Below are 19,716 nucleotides of genomic sequence, written 5' to 3'. Positions count from 1 at the left end.
GGAAATCTTCACTTTTCCTCTCCTCCCCTTTTCTCTGTCTCTGGTGAGCTCATATGCCCTATAGTAAAAAACTAAAACATAAAAATCTAAAAGAAGTTGAAAAAAGAAAAGCTAAAAACAAACCAAACGAAAAAGATTGCCTCTGCTTCTAACTTTTGTGGGAAAAGATTGCTATGAACAACTAAAATCAAGTTATATTTATAATGTATAACATGGAATATATGAAATGATGTTCTTTTTAAAAATACTTTTAGGGCCAGTCTTACCACTTGGTGGTTGGGAGGAGTGGATCCCACTTGGCCTACTATGAGGTTGGAGTTTTGGCCCAGGTGGCTCAAAAAACAGGAAAGGTATGTGTAGGTCCTGAAAATCCCAACAGGATAGAGAAATGGAGGATAAGGGATTGAGGTGTGACCATGCCCCACAGGGAGGTGCTTTCTTTCTTTCCTTCACTCTCAGTCTCTCTTTGGTAAACACACATGTCTTCTGGCCAAAAAAGAAAAGAAAAAAGGAAAAAATAATAGCTTTTGAGTTTTGCCAAGCCTACTTAAACTAGAGAGAGTCCGAGTTTTTCTACAATAAGAGGAAGAAGAGAAATAAAAAGAAGGACCTGCAGGTGGCATTGTGGTTAAGCTGCTGGATTCCCACATGGCTAACCATGGTTCAAGTCTTAAACCTGGTGGCTTGCTTACTTACTTTCTCTTCTTGAAAGTCTGGAATGTGCCCTTTCTCTCTTGTTCTGATAAAATAAAAATAATAATAATAATGATGAAGAAGAAAATTAAATAAAATATATCTAAAAAGAAAAGAAAGTGGTGAGGTGAATACAGCAAGTACAAAGACATCTTGGGTAGCTTGTAGGCTAGATAGCTAAGGGTAAAAGTGTTGCTGCACATTGTGAGATTCTTGCACTAATTTTTAGCTCCAAGTTTTCACTTCTGGCATGATCTATGCCTATAGCCTACACCAGTACAGTTCAAATATCCACCTTTTCATCTAGTTTCATGAATTACTTGACCTCAGTATTTTACTGCCTTTCAGATGAAATGAAGGCAAAATTGTTTATCTCCCTTATGAAGGTATAGATTTCATGAGTTCACCTTCAAAAGTGCTTTAAAGATGAAAAGTGCTTAATATAACTATTATGTGATTCTCTGTGTGTGTATGAAAGAAATGAAGCAAAAAAAAAGAAAGAAAAAAATCTGAAAAATATAACAGCTGTGGCATTACTGCCTCACAGACATATTAAATTTCCAAGCTGCTCATGGAGATTTAGGCAATGGATCCCATTAACATCAAAGAGTGTCACACTGCTAAATCCCAGCAAACAGCTTACAAAATGTAAGTGATATCTTGTTAACTAGAGAGTTAATTCAGCATTTGAATTTTTTTAAATAGATAAATCACTAAATGATAACATGGCTCTCATTATTTTCCCCAATTAGGAAAATTTTATGAAGATATATTCATCAGTAGGTATTTGAGGAATGTTCAGCCCTATAATAGTTATCATAAACTAAGTAAAACACACAATTATTCATTAAATATTAACAAAGTATTTGGATTAGCACAAATTTGATAAAAAATATCCTGTGTACTCCTTCCTATTTTGCTCAATATCCTCATCCTTTTTATATTTGTAATAATTACACTGCTAAGACTGTAAGAACATGTATAAAAGCAACAATGAAAAAGATACAAAATATCTATGGGCAAACAATGCCAAGACAGTTCAATAGTCATAAGAAAACTTTTTAAAATAATTTAGACAGAAAAATAGATGTGAACAAAGGAAAAGATATAATGTAATTTTGAATAAGAAGGTTGTCAACATCATAAAGCCGATGATTCTCTCTAAGTTAATATTATATTTGGTTTAATTTCAATGAGAATATTGTAATATTGTCTAAATAGGTAAGTTGCAGCTACCCAGTGGCATGGCATTTAAAGTAGCTGGATTCCTCATGGCTACCTGTCTGGTTCAAGTCCCAAACCCAGGGATTGAAAAACACACCGGACATGTTCAAAATCCTAAGAGGAGAATGAAGAAGAATGGATTATGGCTTGGCCATCCCTTCTGGGAGGTGCTCTCTCATTTTCTCCTTCTCTCTCTCATCTCTTTCCAGGGAGCACATGCTCCCTATAGAAAAATCTTTTTAAAACATAGATAAATTGATTTTAAAGTTAATGTCACCTATTTAAAAACCAAAAATAACTCCCAATACCCATCTGCAAGTGATTCTCTAAAACAACTATGGCATATCCTATAAATATTTGCTTATATTTATCAAATGAAATGCTGCAAGCTTATCTAAGAAACTAGTGAAAGTGATAAAATACAGAAGGAAGGATACATGGGCTAAATGGGGAATGGCTGCTTCATGTGTAGCTTTTGCAATGTTTTAGATTTTTAAACCATTCAAATACATCACACATTTTAAAACCCTCCAAAAACAAATTAAAAAATTAAAAACAGAAAGAAAAAACACTGTACAGGAATATACACAAACTGCATATTCTGAAATTTGCTATAAATATCCTGTCAATATTTTGGAAACATTTTAATACTGTTTTCTTTAACTAGAATTTGAATTAATTTGTTGAGTATGGCCACCATTCATCCTTGGTTGCTTAAATTTGGAGATAATTTTCAGATAAATTATAGAGGAGACCATTTCTGTTTACCTAAATATCATACCATAGTGCACACTGAAATTGGTTTTGATGGCTATGGAAAGTAGTACAAATTTCTGGATAATTTTTTGGCACATAAATACAAATGGATTTTTACTGAATGAGAGCAAGATACATAGCAATCAATGAAATGTTTTAGTTTTGTGTAAATGTTTGGTTCTGGCTCTTACTCTCAAGGTTCTAACAGTAAATTTACTAAAAAGATAAATTGTGTCTATCTTCTATAAGCTCAAAGCTGTCCCTTTTTCTTTCCAATTGTAACTTCAGGGAGAAGATGTACCAGAATTCAGGACTGGGTTATAAAAAGGAACTTCTCAGCAACCACAGTTTTACTGAGGTTAAGGTTACTCAATTTGGAGGAATTTTATTCAAAAGATTAAAATGATTAATGTAGCTTAGCATATGACCTGCAATTGGAGACACCTGGCTCACAGCTTGCTGTAATCTTGATACATGAGGTTCTTCGGCATTTATTGCTATGAAGTTTGAAGGAAGCATACTGAAAAGAAGATGCAGCAATAAACTTTTGGCAATAATTTCTCTCTCACAGTTTCTGCCAAGCGGGAAAAAAAATGTCATTTATATTTCTTAATTGGATTCATTTCCAAACAAATATAGACTTTCAGTAAAAGTTTCTAAACAGCTGTACACATGGAATTAATAAAAAAATAGAGCTCTTACTGAGCCAAGTTGTGAATGAAGGAACTTAACAGAGAAATGACACAGAAAGCCAAGATCAAAATTGATTAAGTTCGTAGAGCAGATTTTAGAGATGTTTTCGTAAAAGAGACATCAAATACAAGGCCATACTTTGTAAATGTGCTTGATGTGGCCAATATGGCATTGCATTAGGTTTTTAGGAATACACAGTTCCATATATATTTGCAATGGTTAAGTAAAAGGGGGTATTCAGAGCTTCAGTGGACAAGCACAGCCAGCTCAGTGGATTTCTGGCAATTTAAGAACATTTTGAGAATGGTGTCTGTGCTTTAACCACAAATGGGATTCTAGCTAGTGTTTCAGGGGAAGGGAAAAAAATGGTGAGCAAATTCAGACATGATGTTTCAATATAGCTTTTACATCTACTTGACCAATGGCGTGTCTATTTAAATAAGAGCCTATAATATTTATTAAAAACAAAATACAATTATAATGAAGGTATATGGTATCTTATTTATTTCCCTTATCAGTTCTATGTGGTAAACACATTTATTGAATGCTTACATATCAATGAAATTGAATCTAAATCCACCTTAATTTGGAATCATGATCAATTTCAGATCACATAATCTACAACATAAAATGTAGTTTTGGCTACTTTGATTAGTATAGGTCATAAAACACCGATGCATAAAAGGAAAAAAAAGTAATTCTTATAATCAATAAGATGTGGCCTGCTACATTTCTTATTTTTTCTTGAACATCTGTGTTTAATACCTATTTTTAAATTTTTAAATATTATTTTAAATTTTTATTTACTATTATTATTTTTAATTTGCTATAGGGCACATGTACTCACCAGAGAGAGAGAGAGAGATTGAGAGACAGAGAGAGAGAAAAGAGAGAGAGAGAGAAAGCAAGCTACCAGGTCCAGAACTCGCACCATGGCTGGCCATGTATGATTCCAGTGCCTTAACCACTACGCCACCTGCTGGCCACTTAGGCTTGATTTAATTACGTGTGTGTGCATGTGTGTGTGTGTGAGGGGACTTTTAAAAGGTTGTGGAAAATGGAGTTAAATTATAAAATCATAGTGATATGAAAAGTTTTGAATTTGGGAACCAGCAGATGGCATAATGGGTACATCGCTGGACTCTCACATGGCTAACCACGGTTCAAACTCGGTGGCTTAAAATTAACGCTGTGTGTATATGCATGAGTACCCAGAATCCAAAAAGGAGAAGGGATTGTGATGCGGCCATGCGTCCTGAGGCTGATTTCCTGCTTTCTGTCTCTGTTTCTTTCTGCTATAGGACACATGCCCTATAGCAAAAAATCTCTCAAAAAAAGAAAAGTTTTGAATTTTTTTATAGTACAAATTTCCATGAACAATTTGGTTATCCTTCATGAGTGTCAGAGTGTGTGCATATAAAAATATATACCAAATACACAAATAAACATTTATGTCTTGAAATTCTGTGCTCTGCATAATTCATTTTAGCCACTAAATCTTTGTATATAACTGAGTATCAGTTTTGATAAATAATGAACTTTCTGGATGCATATACATTATAATTACACATGTGAAGGCTTAAAAAGAAAATGAAAAGACATAAAATGTATTGGTGCTAGAGTAAAGGTGGAATAAGAGGTTTGTACTCCCTTGCTACTTCCCTAAGTACTTTTTCTGTTTTGCTCTGAAATCTTAGAAAAAATAAACAAAATTAAAGAGAGATAAAAACAATTTTATGAGTATTTTGCACTTTTATCTTAGCTAAAATATTATTACAAATGATTATCTCTAATAGACACTGACATGTTCACTAGTTCCATTAGGTTCAGTTCCATGTTATTTCTGAGTTTTCCCAAATATTAATTCAAATGCCACATATACAAAATGTGAGCATAATTGTAAGTATTTGTATGCATTGTATATTTACATGTAAATGTATGCATATATAGAGGAGATGGCATCACGTAGTTCATGAAAAAATGTAATTTAACATGAGTATACTCTGTTGTAAAAAATGTTGTATGAAATTAAATACACATATATTTATATTTAAACACATCCCATTCACCCACTCAGGACCCTCTAAACTCTCTGTGGCCTTAGATGCTCTTTGAAAGCTCTATCTCTGTGAGACCAAGTGGATATAACGTTCCTTATGTTCGAAGTACATTGTATATATTAACTCATTAAGATGAAAGGGGTCTTGGTATGTCATTCAGCATGGGTCTCCATTTTTTCAGTATGTGAATGAGGTAGATACTCTCTTGATTACTCTAAATTTGAATGAAGATTGATCTTCCAAAAAGTGACTTAAATTATGGAAGATATTAAACAACATTTTAATCTACCTTATTTGTTTTAAATGCATGTGAGGGAAATATTTTGTTCTTGGTACCCTCTGTTTTAACTATGTAGCTGACCAATTCAATTATTTATTATTTTATAATCATGTGATTGTAATATTGCTTTTGAGAACTTATTAAAAATTGGGAAATGTCTTAATTTTTTTCTGAAAAAAATATGCATAATGGTCAACATAAAAGCACTCAATGGTACTCCTTGTCTAAGAAATCGAATAGCAAAAATTAATTCGGAGTCAAATATGTTACCATGTGAAGAACATTTCTAAGATATTTCCAGGAAATAGGAGAACTACAATGTAAAGATTTCTGGTTTATCGATATCTATAAATAATTTCACTATGTGTACAAATTTAATTATTAGAAAGCAGAAAACTACTACCATTGATGTGAAGGACATAAAGTTTAAATGGGACATCTTTTCATATTATGGATCATTTAAATTTTAAACTTAGATGTGAGGAACTGCCAAGTAATCACTTGATTAAGATTTCTCATTGCTAAAACAATGAAACCTTAAAAGCTTTGAGGTGCACTTAGTTTAAGAATACATAATGACAACATGAAAAAGAGATAATATATGAGAAACATAATAAAAATTACAATGAAAGGGTGAAATAGAATTTTCATCCTTGGTTTGTGCCATATGAATGCATGAATGAAATACTTGATTTTATTAAATATATATTAAAAAACATAACTTATTCAAGGCTATATATTTCTGAACAACAACCTAGATGTTCTGGAAAAAAATATTATTTGAGAATAAAAGCGTATTTAGTATTTAGAGTAAAATTCTGATTGCAGGTATAATAGTACAACCCTTCATAAAGTAAATAGAAAAGAAAAAAGCAGGTAGAGAGGCACTGGGAGGATATAAAATGCAGAAAAATTGTGAAAATTAATGGAAGAGGAAAAAGCAAATGCACTAGCTTTTATTGAAACGCCAGTGACAGTGGAGCTATTTTTGTGATGAAATGTCACTGTAGCAGGTGATGGGGGTGGGGATAGGGTCAATTTATGACTCGGCCCTGTATTGTTATTAATTGAAACTTCAAGTTATTTCTAGTTGTTCATTACGTGATATGAGAAATCTTACCATTTATTCTCTAGTGAAAGGGCTTTTGTTCTTGGATATAGTATTCTTTCTTTTTTTATCTCAAGTCTTCCCCCCGCCCCCTATAGGGCAAGTGTGCTTACCAGAGAGGAGAGAGGGAAAATGAGAAATTATATGCCCAGGGAGGGATAGGTGGATCACAATCCTTTCTCCTACATTCTCCTCTTCGGATTTTGGGCATGCATGCACATGTACCTGGTGTGTTTTTCAAGCCATCAGTTTGGGAAATCAAACCATGACCAGGCATATGAGAGCACAACACCTTAACCACCAAAGCCCCTGCTGGTTCCTATAGTATCTTTAATATAATTTAAGTATTGAAAATAATGCATGTGTATGTGTGTGTGTATCTGTGTGGGTGTGAGAGACATTGTAAACATTTGCAATTAAATCAGAGACTTTTAACAACTTGTAAGCTCTATGTTTTAGAAATTACTAAGACATTTATTTCAAAATGTTTTCCAAAGAAATAAAGAGCAAAAAACTAATTTTTTTCCCCAGAGTCAGAAGGTATTTGTGATGGTGTAGCACATTGTCTTGGTAACTTCTATTAGCAAAATCAAACTGTTCTAAATGCTGAATTACTAGGAACTCTAAAAGTGGGAAAGTGTGATCATTCAATTTGGCAGAGATAGTCTAGTAATGGACATGAGAGTGCAGTTAGATGTCAGAGCAGATTTCTCAAATTGTCTGAGGGTGTAAATTGAGGAGAAATCAGACATTTTTCTACACCTGGATATTCCTTTAAAATGACAGAAAGAAACTGGCTTGTACTTGGATATACCTATATAATCTCAAAGATAGAGATAAGCAATTGAATCTCAATAACATCTTCATATCATAGGACATAAAAGGAATTTTTAATAAGGGATTATGGTTCAAATCAAAGTTTTTATTTTAACATCTACTAAAAATAGATTCTATAATGATGATTAATTTATCTCTACATATTTTATTTTAGAATCCAAATGTTTTTCAAAGGACCTATATAATCTCAAAGATAGAGATAAGCAATTGAATCTCAATAACATCTTCATATCATAGGACATAAAAGGAATTTTTAATAAGGGATTATGGTTCAAATCAAAGTTTTTATTTTAACATCTACTAAAAATAGATTCTATAATGATGATTAATTTATCTCTACATATTTTATTTTAGAATCCAAATGTTTTTCAAAGGAAAGTATTGATAAAATGTTTTTGTCCACTTTTTTAAGTTATTTAGGCCAATGTGTGTGTGAGATATTAACCAAATCACCATGTCAAATGTGTTTGAATAGTAAATTATAAATAGGAAGAAAAAAATGAATCTGCAAATTAAAAATGCATATATATTTTATGTTTAGCCAAAGCAGATAGATTTAGAACAAAAAAGGAATGAAAGAAAATGTGTATGAAATTATTTATACCAGAAAATAAATGACGAATGTGGATATTTAAATATACTAGCTCAAAATGACTTTTTAAAATGTCTAGAGTTAATCTCTTGCATATCACTGTGTATTTGTCTGACAAGCTCTGATATAGGAGAATTGAATCATTTCCTCTGATGAATCTCACAATGTCTTGTGCCTCCTTTCTGCTCCACTAGACATTTACTACTCTTGGTGGCAAATCTTCAACTAATTTTCCAAGGCTACCACTTTTTCATATAGATATAATTCCTGAAGAATTGCCAGTAAAAGGGCTGAGTGCTCACAGATGAGTCTCTAGAGGGAACAGTGATTATATATGAAATCATAGGAGAATTTTGTGTCTATCCATTTCTTATCAGGGGAAATCTGTCCCAAGAATAAGAGTAGTTTCCCTTGTGGAACTCTTACCACCACTATAGAACCCCCATGTCCATATGTAAAGTGATCTATTTAATGATGGTCCAGCTCACATAGTAATAAACTTATGATTTAAACTGTACGTAAAACTATCTTCACACTTAATAACACTCTCTTGCTAAAACTGGTTTAAAGTATGCAAATTACGCTGAGAGAGAAAAGACAGTGAAAGGATATCTGTGTTTAAAGCACACTTTCAAATAGATTCTTCTTACTTTTCAGCATTTGAGGATGAAAATCTACTCTCTTGCCATACGATAGTCACATTTCTCCACATACACGAGATCACTACTATATCCATTTGTGCTCCTTAGAGAACAGCTGGTGTCTTCAGTGCATTACTTTGTCAGGTCCTGGAGGATATAAATTACATTTCCTTGCCTCCTGACATATTGGGCAATTATATAACCACATCAACCCACCTAGATTTGAGAATAATTATGTATAGAGTTGAAAAATGCAAAGATAGACATATCTGACAACACAGAAGACAAGAAGTCTGAGAACAAATCCATACTGGCAGCCTAATCTGGGAATTTAAATGGAATATGCAAACAGTTGTAAGGATGTACTTCACAGCCTTCTGCTATCATTGTAGTTGGATTCATAACTCTGCAGTCCTCTAAATTGACTTCCTGTTTTAAGAACTAGAAATCCCTGAACGACTTGATCGGATACTGAACAGAAGAAAAAGAGGGAAAAAAATCACGAAAGCATTACTACTTATGTTAATATGATAGCAACTCAATTTATTCAAGTGCTGATCAATGCTAAACAATCAGAGAGGTTCATGAATTATGTATTTCAAAAGAACCCGGTGCTTTTTAGTGGAATGTCACAAGGTTAACCAACTGGTAGACATGGGTTCCCTTGGGCACAATTTCAGCTGCAGTGCTTGCTACTCCAGTCGATGGAAGAACAATAGCAAAACAGAGCTTTGTTTGAAATACATAATGAACAGCTCTCATAAACCTCAGACTTCAGAAGTCATTAAACCTAAGAGTTTGATACTGCAGACAATTACCGGACCTCCATTTGTTTTGCGATATCATCTCTTCTTGCTTTGTCTATTCCTTAACCATATCTCAGGAATTATTGATAGCACAATTGTCATAGATTGCTCTGTTAATACTAATGCATTAGCAATTAAAACAACTTGTTATGTGTTTCCTACTTTGGAGTTCTCAAGTCTATCTAAAATCTATCTCCATTTCTCAGTTATGCTTACTTTTGTAAAACTTGAAGGCTTAGTCCCTACTTTCCTATGTTTGACTCATTCTTGGAACTATTTCTCTCATGTTTGCTATTGTTAAAATTCATATTAGTAGCCCCTGATCCTACTATTATTAAACCTGAGAATTACATTTGAAGCTAAACTTGAAATATTGATAAATCAAAATGGTCTTCTTAAAGATGTTTTTAAAAAGCAAATGTTGGAGCCAGCAGATGGATGGTGGTTAAGGCACTGGATTCCAACAAGGTCAATCATAATTTGATTCTCAGACCTGGTGACTTGAAAATCACACTGGGTGTGTGTACATGCATGCCCAAAATTCCAGAAGGAGACTAGAGGAGAAGGAACTGCAGTGTGGTCCTTCCCTCAGAGGATGGTTTCTCACATTCACTCTCACTCTCACTGTCCCCCATCTCTCTCTGGGAGCACACATGTACTATGGCAAAAAAATAAAGGCAAAATGTCTACACTAATGAGATTAGATACTCAATTAACTCTGAGACCACTTGAAACCCACTCTTGCAAGGGATTGTTATCATGCTACACTTGCTTTTTGAAATCTTGCCATCTTTTTGCACTCTCAGAAAACTTGGGTTATCATTAATTTATCAGACTCTCAATTTAAAGGTGGCAATGTACCTCAGTTATATCTGAAGGTATTCAATTCCATGTATATCTCTTTTTACATGCAGTGTTATACCTTGGCACTGGCAACATCTATGACCCAGAATTGCCATACAATCATAACTCCTCGTGAACAGTGTCTACTCTTTCAAAATGTAAGTTAAAACAGAGATGGTAGAAAAAACAAAATAAAGTAGCTATATGACTTCACCAACATTATAATGGGGATGCCAATCTTGAGAAAACTAGGAGCAAATTGCAAATTATTTATTGCAATAACATTAAAATGTTAGACTGGGAATGAATAGACTGCCAGCTTATTTAATCAAACCTCAAATCAACTGCTACCATGGATATCTTTTTGTAAACAAGAAAACAATATATTTAGAGTAGTTTTGGCTACATTCTCCAAAAAGAACAGAGAATGTGGGGATGTATTTTATGTCTGGTGTGATGGAGAAACTAAGTTCAAGAGATCAGGAAACATTAATTTAAAATTTAATGGCAGGAGTCAACAGGTAGTGGTGTGGTTAAGGTGCTGGATTCCCAAGCTCTGGGCATGGTGACTTGAAAATCACATTGCCACAAGGAGAATGGATAGAGGAGATTATGATGTGGCCATCCCCCTGGGGGATGATTTTTCACTCTCTCTCAGTCTCTCTCTGGTGAGTATACACACCCTATGGCAAAAACCTGAAAAAACAATGACAACAGGCCAGCTGGTGGTGCAGTAATAACAGAGCACTCTGCTATACTGCTGGATCCACATGGAAAGATTCTAGTTTCACATACCAAATATACAGTAGGTATACATCCAGGCTGGCTGAGGCTGAGAGAGGATCGTGTCATGTGGACTGTGTTGAGACACTTTTCTATTTCTCTCTCATGGAAGAAATAAATAAATAAAAATAGATGTATATGTACTGACACTAATAGCATAAAATTGCATGTGACCATGCCATATCTACCCAGATTAAGCTCTTCGTAAATCAAATTAATATAGAATAATACAATTTCCCATTATTTGGGAAGATTATGGGTTCTCAGTTTTAAAGAATGGATGCCATAATTCTCTTTATACTAAAGCATATTATTCACTCCTATACTATCTGTATAATTATATATGACAGCTTATATAATTGTCTTGCAAATGTTTTATATTCAAAAACAAAAGTTTGAAGAACAATGTGCTCATGCTTCTGATAAACTTTAGATGTAATACAATATATCTGTAAATATGTGAAACATTTGTTGTGCACTGCTTAGTGACAATGAATTGACCTCAGAGAGATGAGACATTTTCTCATCCCAGGGGTTATTTCACTCTCTGTTCTTCCCTTGAGTATAACAACTATCTTTGGGTTCTTTTATTCTTGTTTTGGTAATTTCTTCTTTTCTGATATCCTAGGATAACAATGTGAAAATATTAATAGGAGACAAATATATGAAAGTGTTATCTTTAAGTTGGTAGTATTTTATGGGTCACTATAAAGATCTCCCAAAACTGGCGGGTAAGCCAAAAATACACTATTATCATAGACAATAGAGAAAAGAAAAAAACAATTCTGATAGAATAGGAAAATATATATATATAAAATGATACTTGGGGACTGCCCACTCAGTGCATGGAAGCATTCTTTACATTTACACTAGGGAAATCCAGTCAGCCAATTCTCTCTACTTTGATTTGAATCTTTCATACATATCCAAGATTTATGTTAGCTCCTCTAATCACATACCACCTAATAAACTGAAAGTGTCTTTGAGCTTTAGAGCATAATTTTGGTGAACTGCAATAAGCAAAAGTAATTTATCTTCCTATAACCTATTTCCTATTTATTTAAAAATGAGAATTGTCAGATATTTCAAGGGCTAACTAAATTAACAGATGTGCAAATGAGTTCTTAATTATTTATTTCATAAAAGAATTGGTTATTTATTTAATTCCATTTGTTATTATTATTTTTTTTAATTTGATGTGACAGAGGCAGTGAGAAAGAGTGAAAGGGAAAGCGAGAAAGCAAGTCGCAAGATCCAAGACTCAAACTTCAAACCGCGGTCAGCCATTTGGGAATTCAAAGTCTTTATCCATCACACCACCTGTTGTCCCCAGTTCCTAATGATTTCTCAGGACACGGATCAAAGAATTGAGAAAAGGAAAATTTCTTATAGGAGGACTCTCTAATACTAAATATAAAGACAGTGACATAATTATTATATTTTAAATGTTTTAACAAAAATGAAAATAAACTGTTAGAACTATTAAGACAATTTAAAAAAATCTTCAGAAGAAAATCTGCCATGCTTGGAATTATATACTTTAAATATCTGAACAGTATGTAAATTAATAAACACACTAAATATTTTTAATGTGGTTTTTGAAATAACATGTATTTCCTTATTCAATTATCCTAAACATAACTGTAATAACTTCAAATTTCCATGAACTTAGTAGTCAAATCAGAAGTCTCATATTCAAAATGATTGGAGCTTCAAAATAACCCAGGTTATCAAGACTGTATTAATGCTATTAAAATGCTTATTAAACAAGTAAGAAATTTCAGACTAAGTAATTAAAATTGACATTCTTTAACTCCCATTACTCATCCAGCATAAATCATTATTTGCCATTGCAAGTACATACTTGTTGGGCAAAATGATATAATGCATGATATACTATAAATTTCCCATTTTAGCCGGCTGGGTCATAATTCCAACCTTGAAGTTCAGCAATCATTTGAAAGTGATTATTATGATTTGATTAGATATATCATGTTCAAATTTGTCACAAATTTTACTTAATATTAAAAATGAAGAAATGTATTTGATTGCCTTTCTCATACTTCAGAAATACATACAAATTGCTTTGTATTTTTGAGTAAAATATGAGGGTACAAAATGAGTATGTTTTATAGTGCAAGGAAACATAATCTTTATGGAATTTATATTTATTCTCAATTTAGTAATTTTTGTTTATATAACCTGTCTGTACAGTTTGACTCCTTTGAGGTTCGCATAGCTTATCATCAATAGAAAAATTTGTATAAATATTATTAATTAGGCAGTTGTCACCATATTTTGGTTGCAACAAGAATAACCCCATTTCAAAGATATTGTGGAGAGAGGTGAAACTCAAACAACACAGTAACAAGGAAACAACATTTTGTAAAACTAAGTAATTACTTGAATAGATATTTCACAAAAGAAGACATACAAATGACCAACAGTATATGAAAAAAGCTCAATGTCTCTATCACAAAAATTAAAATGAAAACCACAATAAAATTTCAATTCACACCTGTTAAATTGGCTACCATCAAACAGATGGTAACTGTTGGCTGGGCTATGGATTAAAGAGAATATTTATACACTATTGATAGGAATGTAAATTAGTACAGCCATTATGTAAAACACTATGAATGTTTCTCAAAAAACTAAAAATAGAATTACCATATAATCCAGAAATCTCTACATTGAATATATATCAAAAGGAACTGACGTCACTTAAGCAGAAGAGTAATCCACCACTCCATGTTCATTGTAGCATTATTCACATAAGCCAAGATATGGAAGCAACCTAAGTATCCATCAATGGATAAATGGACTTAAACATGTGGTAAGTCCACTTATTGTGACACCTACTACCCAAGGTTGAGGCTACATTGAAAATCTGGGTTAGGTTCGTGGAGAAACCTAGTCAGGCCAAGTGGAATAGCACATGCTCATAATCTTGGTTGACTGTAATGCGGTGGCAGCAGACTCGATTACTTAGACTATCAGAAATAACTCTTCCTCTCCCTCATCTTCCCATAAGTTTCTCTCTCTGTTTTTAATCTCTCTTTTATAAAAAATAATGTTTTGGCTCAGATGCTGTACTACACACTACTAAGACACCGTGTCCCACAGACTGGGAACACATAGAAGGCCTGTGTTCAATTCCCAGTCCAACCTAAAAGCTGGGCACAGTGGCAAGCATGTGTAATCACAGCAAATTTGGGGAGGTTGAGGCAGGAGGACTGAGGGTTTGGGGCTGACCTGGGCAACATAGTGATAGTCTGTCATAAGAGAAAAAAGAGAGAGAGAAAGAAAAGTGGGATATATATAAAATGTAATACTTTGAGGGTGGGGAAAAACAGAATTCTGACATTTGCAGCAATATGGATGAACCTAGAGGACATTAGTTAAATAAATCAGACACAGAAAAACAGAAAACATATGATTTCACTTATATATGGGACCTAAAACAGTCAAACTTGGGCCAGCATGTGGCATAGAGGTTAAGGTGCTGGATCCCACAAAGTCAGCTGGCTGTGCTGTTCCAGACCCTGCCCTGACAGCTTGAAAACCATTCTCATTTTCCCTCTCTCTGTCTCTCTCTGTAGAACATACACACCCTAAAGTAAAAATAAACAAACAAATAAAAATGTCAATCTCATGTAAGTAAAGAATAGAATGGTGGTTACCATGTGTTTAGGGTCAAGGGTAGAAGGGGAAATGGGAAACATTTGATAATGGTTAGAAAGTTATAGTTAGGAGGAATAAGGTCTAGTATTCTATTGTATAGCACAAGGCTATAATTAATAATAATGTATTGTATATTTCAAAATAACCCAAAGAGAGGATTTTCAATGTTCTCATCACAAAGAAATAATAAATATTTGAGGTGAGATGTATACTAATTAGACTGATTTGATCATTCCACAATGCATACACATGTATTGAAACATCATATTATATACCATAAATATATACAATTACTATTAAAAATAGTAATTAATAGCAATTAAAAATAAAATAAAAAATGGGCCAACAGGTAGAATGATGGTTATGTTGGTTAGATCCTACATGGTCAACTGTACAGTATGAGGTCTGGATCTGGTGACTTGAAGAACACCACAGGCCTATATATGTGTGCCAAAATCTCAAGAGAAGAGTGAAGAAGAAGGAATTGGGGAACCAGCAGTTAGCGTAATGGCTATGTTGCTGGACTCCCACATAGTCAACAGCGGTTTGCGTCCCGGACCCGGTGTCTTAAAACTCACTCTGGGCGCGTGCGCGTACGTGTCCAAGATCCCGAGAGGAGAATGGAGGAGAAGGGATTGCAGTGTGACCATCCCCCCTGGGGGGTGATTTCTCGCTTTCTGTCTCTCTGTCTCTCTCTGTCTGTCTGGTGAGCACATGTGCCCTATAGCAAAAACCTCTCCAAAAAAAAAAAAAGAAGAAAAAGGAATTGTAGCATGGTCATCTCCCTGAGGGTTGCCTTCTTACTTCCTTTAGATTTCTCTCTCTCTGTCTCTGTCTCTTATCTCTCTCTGTCTCTTTCTGGTGAGTGCATGTGCTTTGTGGCAAAAAGGTAAAAAATAAAATAAAAAATTAAAGATAGAGGTAGAGTCTCTAATTTTTCTGGATTAATTTTCAAGTTTGTATATTGTCAAAGTATACTGAATGCTAACATATATATTTGATTCATAATATTGGTAATTTTGTATTAACATTTAACAGAAAAATTCATATGTGATACATGCTCTTGGTATCATATTTTTAATCAGCTATAGAAACAATAGTGGCCAGTAGGTGGGGTGATGGTTAAGATGCCGGATTCCCACATGGTCGACCACGGTTTGAGTTCTGGACCGGGTGGCCTGCTTTCTCACTTTTCCTCTCTCTCTCTTTCTCTCTCTGTGTCTCTCTCTGGTGAGTGCATGTGCCCTATAGAAAATTTTTTAAAAGGAAGCAATAAAGCTACCTGTATTAGTATTAAAAAAAAAAACTTCAGACAATAATGTTCCTTACTACCTTACTACTTTTGATATGTAAGAGAAGCATTCAGCAAATTTTTTAAAGAAGTTTTGTTTTTTGTTTTTGTTTTTGTTTTGTTTTGTTTTGCCTTAGGGTACATGCACTCACTAGAGAGAAAGACAGAGAGAGACAGTGAGAGAGAAAGTGAGAAATTGCCCCACAGGGAAAATGGCCATGCTACAATCCCTTCTCCATTCTCTTCCCAGGATCTTGACCATGCATGAACATGCGCCTAGCATGATTTTCAAGTCACTGTGTCTGGGACTCAAACCTCGGTCAGCCATGTGGGAGACCAGTGACATAACCACTATGCCATCTGCTGGCCCCCTTAGCAAAAATTTAAGATATGCCCCATATATAATTTCTGGTAGCCACAATAAAAAAGAGTAAAAAGAAAGAGGTGAAGTTAATTTTAATAATTTATTTTATTTAACACAATATATCTAAAATATTCTCATTTTAACATGCAATTAATATGATACTGCAAATGAGCACTTTATGTCTTTTTTCTCTACAGAGTGATCAAAATCTAGAAAATATTTTACATTACATCACATCTCAATTCAGAGTAGCCTTATTTCATGTGCTTCATAGCCATACATAGCTACTATTGTACTAGACAGTACAGTATAAGGTATTCCTGCAATGGTATTTTACATTTGACAGATTTAAGTGAAGTAATTATACGAAGTCCTAGTTCTAAGATATTTTAGTTTTTTTTTTTTTTTCTTCCTTGCATAGGTGCTATTTAGGAATAAAAAAAATGTTCTGACCATAACTTAACATTCTTTCTTTAAAGAGTTTCCAAAGTCTCAATACGCCAGATGGTAGAATTTCTTCGGACTTCTTTTTTTCTTTGCTTCTACAACACGAGAGTGGGGGTTGTAAAAGATTTAACATAGCTGAGCACATACTTTTAAGTAATGGCAGAATTCCAGGGTGAGAGAACACAGGCAGCCATGGCATGTGGGTGGATTTTTTTTCTTTATTTTTCTTTTTTTTTATGCAGACAAGCTAACAAGAGACTTTTAGGCAACAAAATTCTAGCTCAAAAAGAGTTAGAGGGGGGGAGAAGTTTTATATTGAGTCTTTAAAGCCCAGAGAAAGCTTACTTTTGTTTTATTAAATAAGCAGGAAGCCATTGGTCTTAGGATGTCTCCATACTTTGAATTCTCACTTAACAAATTACAACCTAACTTAGTATATAAACAAAAGAAACTTAATTTAGGTGTATATTTTGTAACTCTTTAAATTTTTTTAGAGTAACTTTTTAAACTTTTTTAGCAAATAATAAGCAATCAAACTTCAGCCATTCTCAGGCAGCGAACTGCTCAGACCATTCCCAAATAAAGCAATTGCTTTGCTGTAGACCATCAAGTGATTTCGCTGCATTGCTTCCATGCTTGGCCTATAAAACTTCATTGCTCACACTGCTGGCCGAAGTTCTCTGAACCTCATCTGGTTCTGAGTGCTGCCTGATTCATGAATCGTTCTTTGCTCAAATAAGCTGTTAAATTGAATCTTCTGGGACCAGCAGTTAGCATAAAGGCTATGTCACTGGACTCCCATGTAGTCTACCACGGTTCGAGTCCTGGACCCCTTGGCTTAAACTCACGCCGGGTGCGTGTGCATGCATGCCCAACATGGTGAGAGGAGGATGGAAGAAGACGGGATTGTCATGTGGCCATCCCCCCCGGGGGGTGATTTCTCGCTTTCTGTTTCTCTGTCTTTCTGGTGAGTGCATGTTCCCCATGAGTGTTTTCCCCCCAAAAAAAAAAAAAAAAAAAAAAAAAAAAAAAACCTCTCCAAAAAAAGAAAAAAAAATTGATTCTACCTTGAATTTTTCTTTTAACAATTTAACTCCACCCAATCAGAGCTACATGTAACAAATCTTATTTTCCTTACATGTGTAAAGAAATCTATGACAAATAAATAATTGGCTCAGCATTTTTAAAAAGCAGCCTGTGGTCATTTATATCCAGAACTATGGCTACAAGTAATTATAGAACTATATCCAATGATGAATCATTGTATCATAGCCATCCTTTCAAAAGTCCTCTAAAGTCAAGACCAGCAGATGGCATAATGGTTATGTCACTAGATTCCCACACGGTTGAGTATGGTTCAAGTCCTGGACCTGGCACCTAAAAATTCACTCCAAGTGTGTATGCGTGCATGCCCAAAATACTGAGAGGAGAATGAAAGAAAAGGGATTGCAGGCTGGGGGTTGATTTCTCGCTTTCTATCTCTCGCTTCTTCTGTGTCGCTGGCAAGTGGGCACACCCTATAACAAAAAGATTATGTCAAGAGACGTAATCATCATACAATCTGCTGGTCCACAAAAATCTCTCTTAAAAAAAAAAAAAGGCCTCGGAGCCAGCAAGTCTCATGGTTGTTATGGGCACCAGACACCCACATAGCCCATGGTCGATTGCAGTTCAAGTCCCAGACCTGGTGGCTTGCTTGCTTTCTCACCGCCCCCCCCACTCTGTCCCTCTCTGATCAGACTAAAATAAATACATAAAGTTAGATAAAATAATTCTTAAAAAAAAAAAAGGCTTCTACTGTCAAGAGATAGTCTACATCTGGTAGTCCAACCAAGAACTCGTTGATCGTCTAGGGGTATAATTCCTACATACTAGATACAGCCTGCTCCCCACAAGCTTTCTTATAAAAAAATCTCAATTTCACGTGGAAAATTTTTTTGAGAGGTTTTTGCTATAGGGTGCATGTGCTAGCCAGAAAGACAGAGAAAGACAGAGAGACAGAGAGTGAGAAATCACCCTCCAGGGGGATGGCCACACCACAATCCCTTCTCTTCCATTCTCCTCTCATCATCTTGGGCATGCACGCACACACGCCTGGCATGAGTTTAAGCCACCAGGTCCAGGACCTGAACTGCTGTCAACCACATGGGAGTCCAGCAACATAGCCATTACACCAACTGCTGGCCCCAGAAATTTTTAACTAAATACTTTGGATCACTCAGAAGTATTAGTTAATATTGAATTATTTCAATGAAACTAGATCTTCAAAAATTAATCCAATCACAACTAAATGAGCTCTTCCAAATCTCCAAGACTTGATTATTTTGATTACAAAAAAAGATAAATTAACAAAAATGTTTTAGTAAACTGTATAAATAACTATTCAAAAGGTAGCTTTTTAACCAAATGTTCCTGTATTCTACAAGGACCTTTTATATAATCATGGTTATTGTATATCCAGAGTTAAAATTTTTTTTTCTTTTTTTTTTTTGGAGAGCTTTTTGCTATAGGGCGCGTGCACTCGCCAAACAGAGAGAGACATAGAGACAGAAAGCAAGAAATCACCCCCCCAGAGGGGATGGGCAAGCCGCGAACCCCTCTTCGCCCGTCTCCT

General features: G+C 34.5%; 1 protein-coding gene and 1 pseudogene across 1 annotated transcript in view; one reads left to right on the top strand and one right to left on the bottom strand.

Annotated features, from left to right (window-relative positions):
• The window catches only part of PCDH11X (protocadherin 11 X-linked), a 779,107-nt gene that overhangs the window by 527,777 nt on the left and 231,614 nt on the right, over positions 1 to 19,716 (bottom strand).
• The window catches only part of LOC102486068 (histone deacetylase 2-like), a 129,021-nt pseudogene that overhangs the window by 19,374 nt on the left and 89,931 nt on the right, over positions 1 to 19,716 (top strand).

Source organism: Tupaia chinensis, unplaced genomic scaffold (assembly GCF_000334495.1).
Source record: "Tupaia chinensis unplaced genomic scaffold, TupChi_1.0 Scaffold000005_2, whole genome shotgun sequence".
Taxonomy (NCBI): Eukaryota; Metazoa; Chordata; class Mammalia; order Scandentia; family Tupaiidae; genus Tupaia; species Tupaia belangeri.
Note: the sequence above shows the minus strand (reverse complement) of the source record. Positions and strands in the feature narration are given on the sequence as shown.